Source organism: Fukomys damarensis, unplaced genomic scaffold, assembly GCF_012274545.1.
Source record: "Fukomys damarensis isolate Sample0158 unplaced genomic scaffold, DMR_v1.0_HiC HiC_scaffold_17, whole genome shotgun sequence".
Taxonomy (NCBI): domain Eukaryota; kingdom Metazoa; phylum Chordata; class Mammalia; order Rodentia; family Bathyergidae; genus Fukomys; species Fukomys damarensis.
In genome coordinates this window covers 46,734,968-46,743,976 of record NW_022900929.1, presented here as the reverse complement: position 1 = coordinate 46,743,976, position 9,009 = coordinate 46,734,968, and the positions used below count along the sequence as shown (strand labels likewise).

The following is a 9,009-nucleotide window of genomic DNA, read 5'->3' as shown; positions in this document are numbered from 1 at the left end:
GAAGCCCTTCCGGCCCCGCCCAGGCTGATCCTGGACTGGCAGCGTCGGCTCGTTTGAACCCCGCCTTGGTAGTTCTTTGGGTGTAACCTGTATTGTTACTGGACACGTTTTGGAGCATTTTTCAAAGGACGTAAGTTTATTTCGTCACTGTAGAGTCTTTTCTTTAGACCCTCAAGTTTTCAGTACTTTTTCTTGTCACGGGGTCTGAGATCCGGCAGCATTTTGGATAGTGAGCCTTTACAGTAGCAATTACCGCAGGGAAATGTAATATTTGTTTATTCCTCATTCCCGCCTCCGCCCCTGCTCTGCACACTGAAACTTCCGGTCGCCCTGCACTGTTTACCTTTGTACCAGCAGAGCTGCTCTGCCGTTGGGACGCAGTCAGAAGTCAGTAATAAATGGTAAACACATGGGTGTATGTGTCGCCCCACCTGCTGCTTATGTGACCTTGAGAAAAGTACTCGAAGTCTCTGTGAGTCTTAGTTATACAAAGTTTCGAGTAGTTCCACTCCCTCTTAAAGTTGGAAGCATCTGGGCAGATAATGAAAATTGAGCATCAACCTCGCTGGCAGGTATAGGAAGTGCTCCATAGTAACTATTATTTTCAGTCACAGGAGATATTCCTAATATATCTGGGTTTGGGGTTGCTGAGTTCCTATGGCATGAACAGGTGATAGTAATAAATAATAATTAGACTAAACACTGAACTGCGTTTTGGGCGTAAGAGAAGGGCTGATCAAAAAATAACAGTGCATATTTAAATTTTAAAAATTTATGATAGCGCAGTGTCACCGTGCTTGGCTGTCAAGTGCAAGGTTCTGAGTTCGAGCCCCAGTACAGAAAGAATACATAAATAAAATTTATTACACCAAAAGACATTGCCATTAATCTACCTCAAATACTTCCCCTCCCTTTGAATACACTTACCTCACTATTCTTGCTACTTTCTGAAGCAGTTTTTTTCTCCTCACTGAGTTTATTGGTACATTTTAGGTATACAGTACAGTTATATTCATCATTGGGATCTTGTACCTTTACGTGACAGGTCTTGGTTCTCATTTTTCCCCATACCCCTGCCCTCCCTTCACCCCCTCCTCCCTTCCCTATTTATAAATACTTTATTTCCATTCATTTTCTCATATTTTTTCTTTTCTCTTATTTCCTTTCTCTTTCCCTCCCCACTTCCCCTACACCTTTAGCCCCTTTCTTCCTATTTCACATTGTCAATTATATCATTAGGATCTTATGTACTATTATAGTTTTTTTGCACCAGAGAAACTATTTGGTATTTACACATGTGTGACTTATTTATTTTACTTAAGCGTATATCCTCAGTATGCATCCATTTTCCTATGAATGACTCTAATTTCTCTTTACTTATGGCTGAGTAGTATTCCATTTTATAGAAAAACCACAAAATGGATAGGGAAATAAGATGCTTCCATGACAAAGAACACCTGAGAAATTTCATGAAGACCAAACCAGCACTACAGGGAATTGTAAACAATGTCCTAGAAAAAGACAATGAAGGTCACAACACTATGAGGCCCAACAGAGCAAATCAAACAGGCAAGGCAAGAAACTAAAGGGAGAAGGGGAATGACAATAATAAATCAGTAGATATCAGTTATAACCATCAATGTCAATGGCCTCAATTCACCAATCAAGAGAAATAGGCAGAATCTATCGTTTTTCGAGACGGTCTCACTACGTACCACAGGCTGGCCTCGAACTCATGGTGATTCTCCTGAGGCAGTCACCCAAGTGCCCAGATAACAAGCTAGTGCCTGCATGCCAGGCCGGAAGCAGTTCTGGAAGTGCTCTTTGGGAGGTGTGATCAAATATACAGTGAATGGTGCTGCCTAGTGCTATCCAACAGAAAGGCAGCCTCTAAAAACATTATAATCCCACAGCTGGTCACGGTGGCGCACTCCTCTAATCCTATGACTTGGGAGGCTGAGGCAGAAGGATTGCTTTGCGTTGGAGGCCAGCCTGGGCTACATAGTGAGTTCAGGGCCAGTCTGAACTACAAATTGAGATCCTGCCTCAAACACAAAACATTACAGGGCAAGGAATTTAGCTCAGTGGTTCCACCGCCTGCCTCGCAAGTGCAAGGTTCTGAGTTCGATCTCCGGTACAAAAAAACAAAAACAAAAACAAACCCACAAAACATTACAATCCCAGTACTAGGGAAGTTGAAGCAGGTGATAGTAATAAATAATAACTAGACTGTTAACCTCTGTTTGTTTGAGGCCAGCCTGGGCTACATGGTGAGTTCAAGGCCTGAACTACTGAGCAAGACTCTGTCTCAAAAAAAATCTTAAAAAAAAAAAAAATTACAGTGAGCCCTCTGCCTTATTCACTGGATCTAGCACTGTAGGATTTCTGCCTCTTCCCCAAAGTCAAAATGACCATGAAAGGTGACTGTTTTGAATTGATTCAGCACACCAAGGCAGCCATGCCAGCCTGGCCGACAGCACAGATTCCATCTCGATAAACAAACTTTAATAAAGAATGAGGCAGAAGAAAAAATAAAATACACAAAATAACAAAGAAATTAGAGAAGTTAAGTGCTTGTGTACTGTAAGTTTCAGTTAAATTACCTCAGTGAGTTTAAGTGCATAAGTCCTTGACATCAAGTACCTATAGGAATGGGCCTGTAGAAATGTTCTTGGAAATCTAAGCAATTGTGAAAAATAGTGGAGTTAATGGGTAGAGGGGAGATACTTAGTTTTAAAATGATGTCTAACAACTTTTTGGTTTTTGTGGTGCTTTTAGAGAATATTCTCCATATAGTAGGCACTGTTCAAAGCACTTCACATATATACTCAGTGCTCACCACACCTCTGGGAAGTAGGAGTTATTTTTGTCCTCATTTTATAATTAAGGAAACTTAGTCACAGACAAGCTAGATAACTTGCTCACAGTCAAACTACTAGCATGTGCAAGAGCCAAGTTTTGAGTCACACTGTCTGGATCAGAATCCTTGCTGTTAATCCTGGTAGATACTAGAGTCTTCGGAGCCAGGACTTAAATACCTAGCTCATTCCTAGGTCAGACTGTAAAACAGATGGCTTATGAACATGCAAAGTGGTAAGAGGTCGTATGCCAGTCATTCATTTGCTTTCCGAGTCTCTGTCCTCTTCCTGCAAACTCCATTTCCCAGTCTCCCTTGCAGCAGGATTTGGTCTCTGTTCAGCTATCAGGAAGCACTCACAGAAGACTGTTGCTAATCTGTGTGCTACCTCACAATCTCCTTTTTGGCTTTTTAGCAATTTCATCCTATTTGTGACTATTTCTCTGTTAAATCATCTTTTGTTTATTTTGTGAGACAGGGTCTCGCTATGCATTTCAGGCTTGAACTCACAGCGATCCTCCTGCCTCCGCCTCCTGAGAGCTGAGTGCACCACTGCACCCAGCCAGTTTCTTTTTTTGAACTCTTTTTCTGACTGGATCCTGACACATAGAGGTAGTCATCACCAGTACTTGCATTAGTTTAAAAACTAGACACATCATTCTAAAATTATTCTTTTTGGGGCAACATTACATAGGCAGTGGCATAAACTTAGACCATGTGGACTCAAGCCAATAGAGAATACGGGCTGAATGATAGTAGAACTCAGGCTGAAGTATGTATTCATCACAAACACATCAAAACTGATATCAGTCTGGAGTGACCGTGTCAGCATATAAACAATTATCTGAATAAAGCTGTAGAAGTAGAGCTAATCAGATTTTAAGATGATATGAATTAGAATTGAAAGATGAAAGACAATGAGGACTCTGAAGATTTTGACAACCTGAAATGATGGATCTGAAGTATCCATAATGACAGAAGATATGAAAGTGCACAATCGAATGGTAGGTTCGAAACACCAATGTGTAACAAGGAGAGCTAATTTAACTGTTGTTCGGATAAAGAGAAACTGGACATTTCAGCTGGTTTCAAATCAGGTGTATGGAAGCGAACAGCACAGTGTTCTTGCACAAATGCTAACGTACTGGAGAGCAAGGCCAGCCTGAACTACATAGCGAGACCCTGTCTCAAAATAAAGGAGGGGAAAAAAAAGAAAAAAGAAAAGGAAAGGAAAAGGTAAAGTGGAACTGGACTCTGAAGTCAGGCTGCCTGGGTTCAAATCCCAGCACTGTCAGTGATTAGCTGCATGGCATCGGCAAGAATTTTACATCTTCATGCCTGAGTCTGTCTGTATATAAAACAGACCTAATGATAAAGTTAGTGTTTTAGTTACTTTTTGCTGCATAACACATAACCCCAAAGCTTAGTGGCTTAAAACCATGAATCTGAGCTCTGGCATTATCGGCGTGTGCCACCATACCAGGCTCTGTTCAGCTTCGTAAAATCTCCACTGTTTAACCTTTAATTGAATGGCTTATTGAGCATTACCTTAGATCCTTCTGGAAAAAAACTGGGGGGCTCTGGGGATGTAGCTTAGCAGTACAGTGCCTGCCTGGCAAGTGTGAGGCCCTGAGTTTGATTCCTGGTAAACCCCCATTTTTTTGAGGTGAGATCTTGCTATGTAGTCCAGGCTAGCCTTGAATTTGTAATCTTCCTGTCTCTGCTTCCCAAGTGCTGGGATTACAAGTATATGCCAGCATGCCTGGCTCCCTCTGAGTGTGTGTGTGTGTGTGTGTGTGTGTGTGTGTGACTGCAGAATGAACCCAGGTCCTTTGCACTGAGCTACATCTCAGCCATTTTTTAATTTTCATTTCTTTGATTTGAGACAGGATCTCATTAAGTTGCTAAATTGTTTAGGCTGGCTTGAATTTGGCTATCCTTCTGCTTTGGCTTCCCAGAGTGTATGGATAACAGGCATGCCCAATCATGCCCAGCTACTTCTGAAATCTTAACAGTGGATGTTATAGTCAATTTTGGCCTTGTTCTTTTTCTTTTCTTTTCTTTTTTTTTTTTTTGGATTCAGGGTCTCGCTATGCAGTTCAGGTGGGCCTTGAACTATGTCAACCATTGTTTGAACTCACAGTGATCCTCCTGTCACCCCTGATGAGGAAGGCTGTTGTTGCCATAGATGGGAAGGACCATTACAGAGCACCATGCCCCAGTCCCTCAGGTCCAGGAACTCTGGGTGCAGCTGCACCCCCCTTGGTTCTAGGAAATCGGAATACATCTGCACTGTCACCCTATCCAGCTCCATGGCCACACTGTCCTGACCCCAGACTCCTCAAGACAGCAGCTCCTCAGACTAATATCCAGCAATGCCCCCAATGTGTGCCAACCACCTCCCCCTTAAAAACATTTGCTCTCCCCTTGCTCTGGGCTGACTCCCTTTCAGACTCAGCCCCTCACCCCAAGCCTTGTTGCTCACAGGAAGTCTGCCCAGGTGGTTTTTCTCCTCTCTATGTGTCTAACACACCTCCTGCCTCTTCCTCCCAAGTGCTGGGATCACAAGCATGCACCATAATGCCTGGCCTGGCCTGATGCAGTGTTTTCCTGAGACTACCCAGGATTTGATGTCTGCGCAGGAGCCTTTTTTTTTTTTGGTACCGGGGATCAAACTCAGGACCATGAGCTTGTGAGGCAGGCAGCTGCACCACTGAGCTAAATCCCTAGCCCCACAAGAGCCATTTTTGAATTTTAGCATAATTTGCTATCTGGAAATGCTGATTTAAAATCCAACAATTTCTGGCTCCCTTTGTGTTTGTCTTGCTAAATGGCCCAGGCTGGCCTTGAATTTACAATCTTCCCACCTCAGCCTCTTAGCTGGGCTTCTAAGCATGTGCCACCCCACAGCTTCTGGCTCCTTTGAAAATAGTATTTTCCCCCAGCTCATCTCCCTTTTCTCACACTTTACTACAGCAAAAACAAAACAGGTGTCACCTTCAACACTGCCTGAAAATCTCCTTAGATTTCTCAGTCATTATCTGGATTTTCTGCTTTTTACATTACTAGAGGTTAACTGCTGATGCTAAGCTCGCTCTATAGCAAGGCTCCTCTTTCTTCCAGTTTCAAAACACCTTCTCATTTCTCTTTAAATCTTTACTGGCTCCCTTTTTAAAGGTCCTTACAGGGCTGAGGCTCTATATAGCTCTTGCGGCTTGCCTAGCCTGTGCACAAGGCCTTGGGTTTGATTCCTGGCACTGTGCAAAATAGAGACTATTATTGTTCTATTTATAGATGCTTTAAGGCATTTTAAATTTATACTAACTTCTCAGAGTCTTCCCAGCATCTTTGTGTGTGTGTGTGTGTGCGCGCGTGTGTGCCAGGGATAGAACTCAGGACCTTGCGCTTGCAAGGCAGGTGCCATGCCACTAAGCTAAATGTCTGACCCTCTCAGCATCTGCCTTTCGCCTGATTCCAAAGTTTTTGTGTTTTTGTTTGGTTTGGTTTTGGCTTTTTTTTTTTTGTACTGGGGATTGAACATGGGACCTTGCGCTTATTAGGCAGTCGGCAGAACCACTGGGCTAAATCTCTGGCCGGAGAGTTTTGGCTTTTTAAGGTAAGTTCTCACTGTGTAGTTCAGCCTGGTCTTGAATTTACTATATAGTCTGGGCTGGCCTTAAACTTGTGATGATCCTCCTGCCTCAGCCTCCCAAATGCTGGTATTATAGGCCTGTGCCACTGTGCCCCTGCACTAAAGTCACTTTTTTTTTTTTTTTTTCTTTTGTACTGGGAATTCAGGACCAAAACTTGGGACCTTGTGCTTGCAAAGCAGGTGGTGGCACCACTGAGCTAAATCCTTGGCTCTAAAGTCACTTTTACATTCTATTTATTTATTTATTTACATAGCAACAGTTTGTTTTGGGTACTCAAATCTAAGTTAAGTATCTACTGCTAGTTGATGCATTCCCCAGAATTTTAGCAGTGTAAAAAAATGAACATTTAGCCTGGTGTGGTAGAGCCAGTAATCCCAGCACTAGGGAGGCTAAGACAGGGTGATTGACAGGAGTTCAAAGACCAGCCTAGGGCCAGGGTTACATAGTGAATTCAAGGCCAGTCTGAACTACATAATGAGATGCTATCTCAACACCCCCCCAAAAAAAACCCCAAAATAAAGAAATAAATATAGTAAGTAAGAGCCAGAGCCTTTCTGGTGACTTACAAAGCACTATGGGATCTTGCCCTGTTACCTGTCTGATCACCTTTCCTGCTATTTTTCTTCACAGTCTGTTGCAGTCACATGACCTGTCCCTTAGTCCAGGAAGCTTGATCTCACCACGGGCCTTGGCATTTGCTGTTTCTTTTGCTTGAGATGCTCTTTTTCCTATCCCCTCATAGCCTCATGTTCTCAATGGGACCTTCCCTGGCTATGATATCAAAAATTACATCCCCAAGCTGGGAGTGGTGGCTCATACCTGCAGTTAAGCACTCAGGGATGGAGGTAGGAGGATCACAAGTTCAAGCCCTGGACAACTTAGTGAGACCCTGCCTCAAAATAAAAAAATTAAAAGGTCTGGAAATGTAATGCAGTGCAAAGGCCCTGGGTTCAATCCCTAGCACTGCAAACCAAACAGAAAAAAAAAATACTTTCTCTCTCCTTCAACTTCCTTTTTAGCACTTGCCACTACCCAGTACAATATACATTTTACTCACTTATCTACCATATATACTGCCTCCTCTGTCACAGGAATGTAAGTTCCATGAGGGTGAGGATCAATTTGTTTCCTGCTATGTCCTCAGTACCAAAAACCATGCCTGGCACTTGTGGGCACTCGAGAAACCCCGTGGGAAGGGTGAATGCATTCATAACTGCTGGTCATGGCATTGTATAGATGATGGCTTTTAATCCACTCAACTATTGTTTTAGTTACTTTCCTGCTGCTGAGGCACAATTTGTGACACCTGCAATTTACAGAGGAGAGGTTTATTTTGACTCATGGTTCAGTCCATGGTGAGCAGGCCCCACGGCAGGAAGGATGGTGATAACGTGGCAGAGGAAAGCATCTCACACCATGGTGACCAGGAAGCAGAGAAAGAGAAGAAGACTCAGGGCTGAGAAGACACCCTCCTAAGTCATACTCCCACTGACATGCCCTTTCTGGCCAGGCCCACCTCTGAACATGAGACTTTTTGGGGACATTTTAGATTTAAACCACAAGAATTACCCTTCTATTATTGGCTGCACTTTTTTGGAGGGGGTGTAGGGGGTTAAACCTAAGGATACTCTACTAGCAAGCTACATCTTCAGTCCTTTAAATTTTTATTATTCATTAGATAGGGTGTTGTTAAGTTGCTATGACTGGCCTCCCATTTGAGATCCTCCTGCCTCAGCCTCCTGAGGAGCTGGAATCACAGTCATTACTCACTATACCTGGCTATGAGTTGTACTTTAAATGTGAAGAAGCTGAAGCTCAGGGAGGATAAATTATGCACTGACAGTCATCCAAGTAGTAAGTAGTAAAGACTGCATTGAAATCCAGATTGTGTAATCCAGAATCCTTGCCCTGTATTAGTATGATACTCCCTGCCTGTACTACACGCCATGCTTTAAGAGATAAGTAAAAGGAAAACAGAGGAAGGCAACAGGAATGTTGATGGATTTCTAAGCCTCGTCATATGATGAGGTATGTAAGGAACTAGAACTTTTCCTCAGTGAAGAAAATTTAACTTATTTATTTATTTAGGTACTAGGGATCAAATTCAGGACCTTGTGCTGGAGAGGCTAGAGATGGCACCACTGAGCTAAATCCCTGACCCTTAACTTTATTTTTTAATTTTTTTGAGAGAGGGTCTTGCTATGCAGTTCAGGCTGGACTTGAACTCACAGTGATCCTCCTGCCTCAGCTTCCAGAGTGCTGGGATTTCAGGTGTGTACCCCCACTCCTGGCCAAACTTTAACTTTAGTGATAGAATACATGAATAATGTCCCAGCATGCTGGGAGGCTGAGGCAGCAGGAACGAACTCAGGCTGGGCAATTTAGCAACTTAACAAGACCCTGCCTCATGATAAAAAATAAAAAAAGGCCTGGGGATGTGGCTCAGTGTGAAGGCCTTGGGTTCAATCCCCAATATTAAAAAAAAAAAAAAAAAAAAAA

General features: G+C 42.9%; 1 long non-coding RNA gene across 1 annotated transcript in view; it reads left to right on the top strand.

Moving 5' to 3' along the window:
• The first annotated feature begins 28 nt into the window (after positions 1–28).
• Positions 29–9,009, top strand: part of LOC104871726 — a 13,333-nt gene continuing 4,352 nt past the window's right edge. Inside the window, exon 1 of the long non-coding RNA XR_782952.3 lies at positions 29–130. This is a non-coding gene — a long non-coding RNA (uncharacterized LOC104871726). The remainder of the gene's footprint in view (positions 131–9,009) is intronic.